Source organism: Schistocerca gregaria, chromosome 2, assembly GCF_023897955.1.
Source record: "Schistocerca gregaria isolate iqSchGreg1 chromosome 2, iqSchGreg1.2, whole genome shotgun sequence".
NCBI lineage: Eukaryota > Metazoa > Arthropoda > Insecta > Orthoptera > Acrididae > Schistocerca > Schistocerca gregaria.
The window spans coordinates 67,310,463-67,323,771 of record NC_064921.1 but is presented as its reverse complement, the minus strand read 5'-3'; positions in this window follow the sequence as shown (position 1 = coordinate 67,323,771).

Sequence of the window (13,309 nt, the reverse complement as noted above, 5' to 3'; positions counted from 1 at the left end):
CGTAATTGAAAAAGTGTCATGATGATCTCCTCATTGGCAAAAGAATCCAGAATAGTCTCCCCATTTGGATTTCTGGGAGGAGACTGCCAGTGTGGAGGTGACCATGAGAAAAAGATTGAATAATAAATGAAAGGATAGCATTCTACTAGTCAGGGCATGGAATGTCAGAAGCTTGAACATGGCAGGGAATCTAGAAAATGCTCCAACTAGATATGCACGTCAGTGCAGTGAAATGGAAAGAAGACTAGGATTTCTGGTCAGATGAGCACAGGGTAATCTCAACAGCAGCAGAAAATGATATAATAAGAGTAGGATTCATTATACACTCCTGGAAATGGAAAAAAGAACACATTGACACCGGTGTGTCAGACCCACCATACTTGCTACGGACACTGCGAGAGGGCTGTACAAGCAATGATCACACGCACGGCACAGCGGACACACCAGGAACCGCGGTGTTGGCCGTCGAATGGTGCTAGCTGCACAGCATTTGTGCACCGCCGCCGTCAGTGTCAGCCAGTTTGCCATGGCATACAGAGCTCCATCGCAGTCTTTAACACTGGTAGCATGCCGCGACAGCGTGGACGTGAACCGTATGTGCAGTTGACGGACTTTGAGCGAGGGCGTATAGTGGGCATGCGGGAGGCCGGGTGGACGTACCGCCGAATTGCTCAACACGTGGGGCGTGAGGTCTCCACAGTACATCGATGTTGTCGCCAGTGGTCGGCGGAAGGTGCACGTTCCCGTTGACCTGGGACCGGACCGCAGCGACGCACGGATGCACGCCAAGACCGTAGGATCCTACGCAGTGCCGTAGGGGACCGCAACGCCACTTCCCAGCAAATTAGGGACACTGTTACTCCTGGGGTATCGGCGAGGACCATTCGCAACCGTCTCCATGAAGCTGGGCTACGGTCCCGCACACCGTTAGGCCATCTTCCGCTCACGTCCCAACATCGTGCAGCCCGCCTCCAGTGGTGTCGCGACAGGCGTGAATGGAGGGACGAATGGAGACGTGTTGTCTTCAGCGATGAGAGTCGCTTCTGCCTTGGTGCCAATGATGGTCATATGCGTGTTTGTCGCTGTGCAGGTGAGCACCACAATCAGGACTGCATACGACCGAGGCACACAGGGCCAACACCCGGCATCATGGTGTGGGGAGCGATCTCCTACACTGGCCGTACACCTCTGGTGATCGTCGAGGGGACACTGAATAGTGCACGGTACATCCAAACCGTCATCGAACCCATCGTTCTACCATTCCTAGACCGGCAAGGGAACTTGCTGTTCCAACAGGACAATGCACGTCCACATGTATCCCGTGCCACCCAACGTGCTCTAGAAGGTGTAAGTCAACTACCCTGGCCAGCAAGATCTCCGGATCTGTCTCCCATTGAGCATGTTTGGGACTGGATGAAGCGTCGTCTCACGCGGTCTGCACGTCCAGCACGTACGCTGGTCCAACTGAGGCGCCAGGTGGAAATGGCATGGCAAGCCATTCCACAGGACTACATCCAGCATCTCTACGATCGTCTCCATGGGAGAATAGCAGCCTGCATTGCTGCGAAAGGTGGATATACACTGTACCAGTGCCGACATTGTGCATGCTCTGTTGCCTGTGTCTATGTGCCTGTGGTTCTGTCAGTGTGATCATGTGATGTATCTGACCCCAGGAATGTGTCAATAAAGATTCCCCTTCCTGGGACAATGAATTCACGGTGTTCTTATTTCAATTTCCAGGAGTGTACATAGGAAGGTAGGGCAGAGAGTGTGTTACTTTGAACAGTTCAGTGATAGGGTTATTCCCATCATAATCTACAACAAACCAACATTGATGATAGTTCAGGTATAAATGCCAATGTCATAAATGGAAGATTAAGAGAGAAAGTTTATGAGGCTACAGAATGGATAAGTCAGTACTTAGAGGGAGATGAAAATCTAATAGTTGCAAGGGATAAGGATGCGGTTGTAGGGGAGGGAGAAGAAGAAAGGGTTTATGGAAGAACATGGGCTTGGGAAAAGGAATGAGGGAGGAGAAAGACTAATTGAGTTCTGTAACAAGTTTCAGCTAGTAATAGCGAATACTCTGTTCAAGAATCACAAGAGGAGTGGTATATTTGGAAAAGGCCAGGAGATAAGGGAAGATTTGAGTCAAATTACATCACAGTCAGACAGAGATTCCAAAATCAGATACTGGATTGTAAGGTGTACCCAGGAGGAGATGTAGACTCAGACCACAGTGAATTAGTGATAAAGAGTGGGCTGGAGCTTAAGAAATTAAAGAGCAAGAACCAATACACCAAGAATTGGGATATGGGAGTACTAAGGAATGAAGAGACAGGTTGAAGTTGTCTAAGGCTACAGATACTGCAATAAGGAATAGCTCAGTAGGCAGTACAGTCGAAGAGGAGTGGAATTTTCTGAAAAGGGCAATCAGATGCTGGAAAGATAAAAATAAGTACAAAGAAGGTAACTGGGAAGGTACCATCAGTAACAGAAGAAATACTTAAGTTGATCGATGAAAGAAGGACATAAATATTTTCTATTACCCATCTCTCCTTGTAGGAAGACAGAGATACAAGTCACTGAGGAATGAAATAAATAGAAAGTACAGGGAAGCAAAGACAAAACGTCTGCATGAAAAATATGAAGAAATTGAAAAAGAAATGATTGTCGGAAGGACTCACTGAGCATATAGGAAAGTCAAAACATCCTTCAGTGAAATTAAAAGCAAGGGTGGTGACATTCACAGCACAATGGGAATTCCACTGTCAAATGCAGAGGAGAGGGTGGATAGGTAGAAAGAGTACATTGGAAGGTGTCTGTAAGCGAGAAGATTTGTCAGCTGTGGTAGCAGAAAAAACAGGAGCACATTTAGAAGAGATAGAGGATTCAGTATTAGAATCAAAATTTAGAAGAGCTTTGGAAGACATAATATCAAATAAGGCAAAAGGGATAAATAACACCAAAATTTCTAAAATCATATGGAGAAGTGGCAACAAAACAACTATTCACATTGGTGTGTAGATGTACAAGACTGGCGATATCCCATCTGACTTTCAGAAAAATATCATCCACAAAATTCCAAAAACTACAAGATCTGACAAGTGTGAGAATTATCGTACAATCAGCTTAATAGCTCACACATCCAAGTTTCTGGAAAGAATAATTTACAGGTGAATGGAAAAAAAACTGAGGATGTGTTAGATGATCATTTTGGCTTTAAGAAAGGTAAAGGTACCAGAGAGGCAATTCTGACATCGTGGGTGATAATGGAAGCAAGGTCAAAGAACAATCAAGGCACTTCCATAGAATCTGTCAACTTGGAAAAAGTTCAACAATGTCAAATGGTGGCAGATGCTTGAAATTCTGAAGAAAATAGAAGTAAGCTACAAGAAAATAGGAGTAAACTACAGGGAGAGAAGGTGATATACAATATGTACAAGAGCGGAGAGGGAATAATAAGAATGGAAGACCATAAACCACGTACTTGGATTAAAAAGGGTGTAAGACAGGGATGTAGTCTATACATCAAAAATGCAATGATGGAAATAAAAGAAAGGTTCAGCAGTGGAATTAAAATTCTAGGTTAAATTGTATCAATGATAAGATTCACTGAAGACATTGATATCCTCAGTGAAAGTGAAGGAGGATTACAAGATCTGCTGAATGGAACGAACAATGTAATGAGTACAGAATATGCAATGAGAGTAAATCGAAGAAAGATGAAAGCAATGAGAAGTAGCAGAAATGAGAACAGTGAGAAACTTAATATCAGGACTGGTGATCATGAAGAAGATGAAGTCAGAGGCATCAAAATAAACAGTGATAGGCAAAGCAAGGAGGACATCAAAAACAGACTAGCACTGGGAAACGGCATTCCTGGCAAAGAGAAGTCTACTAGTGTCAAACATAGGCCTTAATTTGAGGAAGACATTTCTGAGAATGTACTTATGGAGCACAGTATCGTATGTTAATATAACATGGACTGTGGGAAAACCGGAACAGAAGAGAATGGAAGTATTTCAGATGTGGTGTTACAGACGAATATTGAAAATTAGGTGGACTGGTAAGGTAAAGAATGAGGAGGTTCTGTGCAGAATCAGAGAGGAAAAGAATATGTGGAAAACATGGACAAGAGGATAGAATGTCTGTTAAGACATCAGGGAATAATTTCCATGGTACTAGAGGAACTTGTGGAGGGTAGAAACTGTAGAGGAAGGTAGAGAATGGGATATAATCAAGCAAATAATTGAGGACATAGGTTGCAAGTTCTAGTTTGAGATAAAGGGGTTGGCATATAAGAGGAATTCGTGGTGGGCCACTTCAAACCAATCAGAAGATTGATGACTCTAAAAAAGCTTAGCGCAATATCATGTACTGGAGCAGTGCACAAACAATAAGAGCAGTATTAAAACAAGCAGCAAACTTAACCAAAGAAACCAAGTCAGAGTAAAAGTTTTAATAAATTGTTTCTATTCTCTCTAAATGGCTTACACCCTGGACATTCCTGCCCCAGTACTTAGGAGTAGAGCAACAATGTAACAGGAGTAGTGAGTCATTAAATACCCCCTTGGACAAACAGGGCTGTTAGAGGATGTTGCATGTTAACAAAGAACAATTGAAGGCAATTAACTTTTTCTGAGGGGGATAAATTTACAGTAGTAATCTTTTATTCTTTCAGTTGAGATAACAAAGAGAAACAGGGCTTTCTGCAGTGTGTATTGCATCAGAAATGGAGTCTGGAAGACCAGAGAAGTAGTGGAGAGGCGCAATGTATGAGGTAGCGTGGTAGAGTACTGCAGTGAGATGACTGCATGAGTGGTGGACGCAGCAATTTTTGCTGAGATATTGGTAACGCATAGCTTCCAGCCAGTGGAAAGAGTGGTCTATTATTGTTAACAAATATTTGTACTTATTGGAATAGGGAAATGAACCTACAATGTCCATGTGCACATGTATAAATCATGTTGTAGAGGTAAGTATATCAGCAATAGGTGTAAAAATATGCCAACCGACATTGTTTCGTTGGCAGCTTAAACAAAATAATGCCAGCTGGCGGCACTGTTTGTCGGCTCCTCGCCGTGTGAAGCATCGAGTCACAGTGTGTGTAGAAGCATGAACAGCACGTTTGGGACAAATCCTCGGCAGTTTTGAGTATATTTTCATAGTAGGTAAGGGTGTTTTGCAATACTGGAACAAAAATCTCATTTAATTTGTAACTGGAGCTACCACTGTATAATAATATTTGCAATTCTGGAGCCATGCTCTGTGCATTTCCAATGTTCGACAATGACAGTCCACTGATTCGTGGCATGCACTTGAGAGACAAATCATGATAATATTTTTGAAACCACTTAAATGGCAGATGTCCTTGATGAATTGTCTTATATATTCTAACTGTCTTATGTGGTGAGGCAAGCATTGTTGATTAATTTTCTGGATGACAGTGATGCAATGGCAATGATCGGTAAAGATGGTGAAAGGTTTTGCCTCCATTTTGCTGCATAAGTATTTTACTGCTTCATACATTGTGAGAAAGAAATGCTCGTGGCTGTCAAGTTCCTATTACATGCTTCTGCAGTGTAGCGCCATTGATTGTTTGGGAAGCAGATACAGTCAAGGCTAAATGTGGACTTTGGCTTGAATGAGAGGGTAGCGAAGATGTTGCCAAAGCATTTTAAGTTTATTGAAGGCTTCCATCATCGTTCTTATCCATAGTACTGTGCATTTGCCAGTGGTGGTTTTTTTTTCTGCAAGAATGGCATAGAGAGAGGCCTGGATATGCGCTTCTTTCTGTAAGTGTTGTTGGTAAAAGTTCATCATAACTAAAAAAAAAGTTTAAACTCCTGGTAAATTTTGGATTGGAGCACCTTGTGAGTAGTGGAACAACAAGGACATGGCCCCATGTTGCATTGTTGCCAAATTTATTCAAGATGGCGGATCCAAGATGGTAGTGATACAGGGTGTTTCAAAAATGACCGGTATATTTGAAACGGCAATACAAACTAAACGAGCAGCGATAGAAATACACCGTTTGTTGCAATATGCTTGGGACAACAGTACATTTTCAGGCAGACAAACTTTAGAAATTACAGTAGTTACAATTGTCAACAACAGATGGCGCTGCGGTCTGGGAAACTCTATAGTACGATATTTTCCACATATCCACCATGCGTAGCATTAATATGGCGTAGTCTCTGAATGAAATTACCCGAAACCTTTGACAACGTGTCTGGCAGAATGGCTTCACATGCAGATGAGATGTACTGCTTCAGCTGTTCAATTGTTTCTGGATTCTGGCGGTACACCTGGTCTCTAAAGTGTCCCCACAGAAAGAAGTCACAGGGGTTCATGTCTGGCGAATAGGGAGGCCAATCCCTCCTGTATGTTTCGGGTAGCCCAAAGCAATCACACGATCAAATATTCATTCAGGAAATTAAAGTCGTCGGCTGTGCGATGTGGCCAGGCACCATCTTGCATAAACCACGAGGTGTTCGCAGTGTCGTCTAAGGCAGTTTGTACCGTCATAAATTCACGAAGAATGTCCAGATAGCGTGATGCAGTAATCGTTTTGGATCTGAAAAATGGGCCAATGATTCCTTTGGAAGAAATGGCGGTCCAGACCAGTACTTTTTGAGGATGCAGGGACAATGGGACTGCAACATGGGGTTTTTCGGTTCCCCATATGCGCCAGTTCTGTTTATTGACGAAGCCGTCCAGGTAAAAATAAGCTTCGTCAGTAAACCAAATGCTGCCCACATGCACATCGCCGTCATCAATCCTGTGCACTACATCGTTAACGAATGTCTCTCGTGCAGCAATGGTAGTGGCACTGAGGGGTTGCCGCGTTTGAATTTTGTATGGATAGAGGTGTAAACTCTGGCGCATGAAACAATATGTGGACGTTGGCGTCATTTGGACCGCAGTTGCAACACGGCGAACAAAAACCCGAGGCCGCTGTTGGATAACCTGCTGCACTAGCTGCGCGTTGCCCTCTGTGGTTGCCGTACGCGGTCGCCCATCTTTCCAGCACGTTCATCCGTGATGTTTTTCCAGTCCGTTGAAATTTTTCAAACAGATCCTTTATTGTATCGCTTTTCGGTCCTTTGGTTACATTTAACCTCCGTTGAAAACTTCGTCTTGTTGCAACAACACTGTGTTCTAGGCGGTGAAATTCCAACACCAGAAAAATCCTCTCTTCTAAGGAATAAACCATGTTGTCCACAGCACACTTGCACGTTGTGAACAGCACACGCTTACAGCAGAAAGACGACATACAGAATGGTGCACCCACATTCTGCGTTGTCTTCTATATCTTTCACATCACTTGCAGCGCCATCTGTTGTTGAAAATTGTAACTACTGTAATTTCGAAAGTTTGTCCGCCTGAAAATGTACTGTTGTCCCAAGCATATTGCAACAAACGGTGTATTTCTATCGCTGCTTGTTTAGTTTTTTTTTTGCCGTTTCAAATATAGCAGTCATTTTTGAAACACCCTGTAGATATGGCAATGTCACAACGACGTCATGGAGAGAAGATCAAATTTTGTTGGAAAAATGGGTCAGGTGGACTATCTCCACTAATCTAACCCCATCCCCTCCCCCAGACAATGGCAGGAAGTTCAAATTATGGTGGAAAAAAGGTCACTTGGGCTACCTCCACTAACCTATCCCGTCCGACTGCCACCTCTTCCTTGGAATTGGCAGGAAAAGGACTCAGTTGTGCTGGGCTCCTGGTTAGGATGGAAGTAAATATTTTGCAGGCAGTCTTTATTTAAACAATTTAAGGCAGTAGCTCTATCCAGTGTGTTCACCATGAGGTCTGGAGTTCAACTGACCTAGTACACTGTACTGCCACCAGACGGCACTCTCGTCTCATGGCGGTCTGAGGGACAAATGGCGTGAAAAGCTGAGGGACAAATGGCGTGAAAAGGACTCAGCGTGTTCTGGGCTGCTGGAGAGAGGAAAGAGTTACTTTATTTATTTTGGAACAGTTTATTTAGGGTCGAATTTCACGTAGTTCATTTATTACACTGAAACAAAACAATCGCTCTGACATGCTCTTGGGGTCACAATACACAGCCTACAGACCTGTAGACTACTCGTAAATTATTGAAACAATACAGTACATCGATGTAGAGACAGGCAAGCAACTCGTAAATTACCGAAATAGCTTACAGACCTGTCACAAAATAATGCAACAGACACATCCACTTCCAATAAAATTGTCAAAATAATGCATGTTAAAGGCTCTGCAAACACACTCACAACGCTTAAGCAGCCAAAAATAATGCAGTGCACAAACACTCAACTCATGTAAAAAACGCTTTTGAACTACTGTCAACCACGACGTATCAGCGAACTGTTCCAACACGTGCACATGCCAACGCCGCTGACACCATACAGGGGCTCTGCAAGGCCAGCTGGACGCAAGCCACCACTGGAGAGATAAATGGAGGGGTGCAAGCCATTGCTCTCAGGCCTCTGTCACCTACATCAAGCAGGTGAAAGTCACGTCTATTTTCAGGTATACAGTTAGAGTTTTTCAAGTGTTATACTGCCGTCACATGTCTACGTAAATAAGAGCCAAGTCACCCTTTGGGCGTAAGAGCCAAGTCACCCTTTGGGCGCGCACGTGTTGACTGTTGCTGGCGCAATGCCTCTCTGCCTGTGTTCCAGTGCCGAGAGAGATGTTTGCGTAGCAACTCATCCTCACAGATGCAGCTAAGAGTTTCTGAATGTTATACTGGCATCACAGGTGTATATAAATAAGAGCCAAGTCTTCCTCTGAACACTATAGAAATGTGTTGCAATGCTTCCCTGAATAGCACAGCCGTCCGGAGTGGCTGTGCAGTTCTAGGCGCTACAGTCTGGAACCGAGCGACCACTACGGTCACAGGTTCGAATCCTGCCTCGGGCATGGATGTGTGTGATGTCCTTAGGTTAGTTAGGTTTAATTAGTTCTAAGTTCTAGGCGACTGATGACCTCAGAAGTTAAGTCGCATAGTGCTCAGAGCCATTTGAACCATTTTTTGAATAGCACAGGGTACATTCACCCTAGCAATCCTAATGGGACATGTGAGACATCTCCGGCCATGCAAATGTTAACCTACACAGTATGGCTGACGCATTAATGCGAAATGTGTGCATAGTGTCGCTGGAATTTTCGGTGTCCTACAGCTACTGGTCTGGAGATGTCCTAAGACCACAATGTTGGATTAGGGAAAGCATCATGAGAGAGATGGATGGTCTGCTTCAACTTGTCTTTGAACACTTGAACAAAGAATACATCACCTTACACTCAGAACCTTCCGTAGGTACCTTGCCCCCCATCTTGTTCGAACCAGTCTGTAAGGCTCCAATGTCCCAGCACAAATGATGTCTTGTGAATGAATGGAGCATTATGGTTGGCTCTAACTGAATTCACTTATCAAATTACTGACGCTGCCGGTGTGGAAGCAGTGTCTGCTTTTTTTTCTGCAGACGAGACTTACAGCAGCAAAAAACTATTTTGTACAGATAGCCATGTTGCTCTGACAGTTAAATCCTGCTAAAGTGGGCTACATATAATCAAATACATCCCATGTTCTCACCTTGCTTCGGTGCAGTGTCAACGGAGGAAATTGCCACCGTAAACACGGCCCATGACTGCAGCTGCAGAAGCACGTCAGCCAGAGAGAGGCCAGTCAGTGGATGTCCCCTTACTTCAAGAGGATCTGAGTGGGAGAAGTTCGAATGCTGTCAATGCTCTACGCACAAACACTCGTTGTATTGAATCTTCTTAAATTTCTGCAGAGTATACACGCGACACATGCGGTCCCGTACGCAAACTGGGTATTAGTTCTCCATTTACCCGTCCAGGGAGGCCACGAGCCAATTCATCATAAGTCAAAAGCTTTCTCGAACTCTCTGAACCAGTGTGCAAAGGATGGGCAATCCCCAGCTCCGAACAAAGGCGTGCCTTCTATGGCCCTCTCCAGACTCACAAGAATATTAGGGACCAAGCACAATGAATCAGTGTAACTACAGTTAAATATTAGGATAGCTGCTGCAATCTCATACTGGGCTATGTGCTGGAAATGTCTCCTCTTGGCAGCTGTTTCTGGAAAGAATCTCAATGTCTACAGTGCACATAATTTTCGATGTCAAAAAAATCTTCCATTGCCTGCTTGCTTTCTACACCCATCTCCAGACCCTGGGATTACAATAACACATGTATTTTCACATGGTCTGCCAGAATATTATACCATTTACGCGATATTTCTCAATATGAAGCAAACAGCAAAATTGCTTGCTTAGCAGAATCGCTTGTGCAGTATTATTTCGAAGATATAGGCCGCATATTATTTCTCTAGAAACTCGAAACTTTAAGGAGGTAGAACACGCTCTAAACTACTGAGTAACTAGAAACTTACCCATTTGCGAAGACCTTTATGTGAAACCTCGAAAAAAATAGAGGAAACACATATTTCCACTCGTGAATACCGATGTCGGTGATCCTAAACCATCCTTATGATTTCCAAAGTCATCTAAGGTATTTCTCATGTCTAGAGAACCAGCAAACGTGTCTTCCACCTGTCTTTCAGCTGCTAGATGTGCACACCATAATCGATGTCCTCTCAACCAAATAAAAATGGGAAATGTACAGAAGCAGTCAACCGCACAATTTACATAGGAAGGAATAATGGCCCAGTGCAAACACACGTCCATATTGAATCTTCTCAAATTTCCATGCGATCATGAAAGCTGTCCAACACATACTAAGTATTAGTTTGCTATTCGGCCGTCTAGAGAATGACACGGTTAAGTCAGCTACATCCCTGCATCCCAACAGGCCCCTCTATTTCGAAAACTCTTAATGTTAGCAGGAAACATGAATCATACCCACCGCAGGCCACCAGTGCAGACAGAATCATCCTAGGAAATCAGCCGCAAGCATATTTTATCACTGTACTTGCAATGAAATATTTCAATCGTGGTCACAATGGACGACATTTGACAATGAGCAAAGTGTCGGAAATACACCCTGCTGACGACTGTGGCTATGGAAATAGAAATATCTGTACCATACTTTCCATACTTGACATACTTTCCCCTTTGCTATCACAGTATTCAACGTCAAATCCATACCTTCCTTATGACGGGATATACTCATACTCTTTGCATATATCGGAACATACACACACATTCTTTCTAAGCCTGATGCTCAAGGCGAACCTATCATGCATCCCCTACTACTAAGTATAATACTCTGCCAATAGTTGATTGCTGGCGATAGGAAATAATAATGAGAGCAAATCAGCGATGGGGGGACATGTCTCATACGTTTTTCTTGCGAGTGGTATCACTGTGTCTTAGAAAAAGAGACATAATCATCTTACAAACTGCCAGATGTTAAAACACACGATTGCAGAAACTACTCTATGTTACTGTCACAAGCTGTCTAGGTTCTACAGGTGGACGCAAGTACACATGTTAAAACTTACACTGGCTTTATAAATCGAGGTATGGCATTACCTCCAAATAAAGAATTTTTCCAGATAAATGCCGCAACACTGAATGTAGACGGTGATCGCTGCAGTATATTACCCGACAAACAGTGCATTTACACGTCGCTGACAGTGCATCCTCGTAATCAAATTACCGAATCTGGAAAGTGATTCGGCTAAGGAACATGGTATCAAACGGGTATTTGCAACTCCCTCATGCCTTCGCTAGATATTTCTCCACTATTCATAGACCATTCTCTCTCAGTGCCACGTCAGAGGTTTTGCGATATATCCACTGGGTTACAGGCGAAGATTGATTGAGAAGGATGGTGTGCTAATTGAGGTCGTAAGAAATGTACACCAGCTTTTCAGATCTCTAGTGTTACGCTTTCGCTTTCTGGTAGAAATGATGTCTATGATTTGGAATCAAGTCTTCCCATTCAACCACATACCTGCGTTGTATCTGATGGAGAACTCCTTTAATGATTATAGCCACTAGTGAATCATATTTCTGGCACTCTCATATTCGAAACGAGTCACCTTTTTTGAACCTGTCTGGTATAGTAAAATTTTAGATAGACCCTATGCCTCTTGCAACTGCTGCCATTTCTGCACCTTTGTGCATGTGATCGTTCCTATTTAAGTCGGAACTGAGCAGCAGTTGGAGAGAGCTGTATCTACCACCTTCTGCAACCCATGTAAGAACAGAGTGACCAAAGTTAGTGCGACAGGACCGTGTTTGGACCATTCCTTGGAAATTGGGACGTTGTCGTAGCTCCGCCAACAGTGTGTAATGTGTAAGGTCAGCGTCAAACGAAGCCCGCTCCTGCTGCACAGGATAGTATATGACACCACAGGAACTCGGAGAAGGACGAGGATTTTGCTACTGCATTGTGGTGCGCCCCCAAACTGCATACAGCTACTGCTCTCCGAAGTAGATCCACGTCCGTCAGAGCCCGTTCACGTCTTTCGTCGTTATTCTGTACCATCCAGCAGAGAAAAATTACGAACTATAAAAGCTCCTCTAACTACATCCGATAGAGGGCTCAATAAGATTTTTACCACATCTCTCTCCTCCCATATATTGAAAACAAAGACCGACTGTGTGCCGGCATCGAGCACATATGACGATCCTACTAAATATACAGATATTGATCCATTGCACAGACAAGTGTAAAACTGCATTGCCTGCAGTGTAGAAGGATGACCGCATCTGACAAACTATACTCTACGTCCCAAGAAACCCTCCCTGTGACCCTGTGTCGTTATTTGAAACATTGTTTTTTTGCCTTAACACACTACCTACACTGCCATAATTTTGTTTTTTTCTCCACAACTTCAAGGTCTGTGTAAGGTTCTAAACTGACATTGACACGTTCTGATCCACTGCTTCTCACAGAAAACTAAATATCGCACATTGTAAATCATGTTGTTACTGCTGCGACCATAACACACCACACACACTGGATGATTTTAAATAAAAGTCAGTTACAACATAAGGAAACTGGAAGAGTTTAGCGGCATTGTGGAGAGTTTCCAAACTGCTGTCTGAAGGCGATTGATGACTCTTCATTTAATCTCATGTTTCACAGTGATGGAATAGCTGATGACTCTGCATTCCATTTCAACTGATTCCTGATATTGCAGTCAGGCACGTACGTGACCACTGTTTCGGTGTTAGCCATCCCCAGTAGGTGTTGCCCCTCCACCAAAACTCTTTCTCTATTTCAAACAAGCCATATCAGTCAGTCATTATGTGGTAACCAACAGCCTACCAGTGGACAGATGGAATGGAACATACACTGTCGATGTACTATA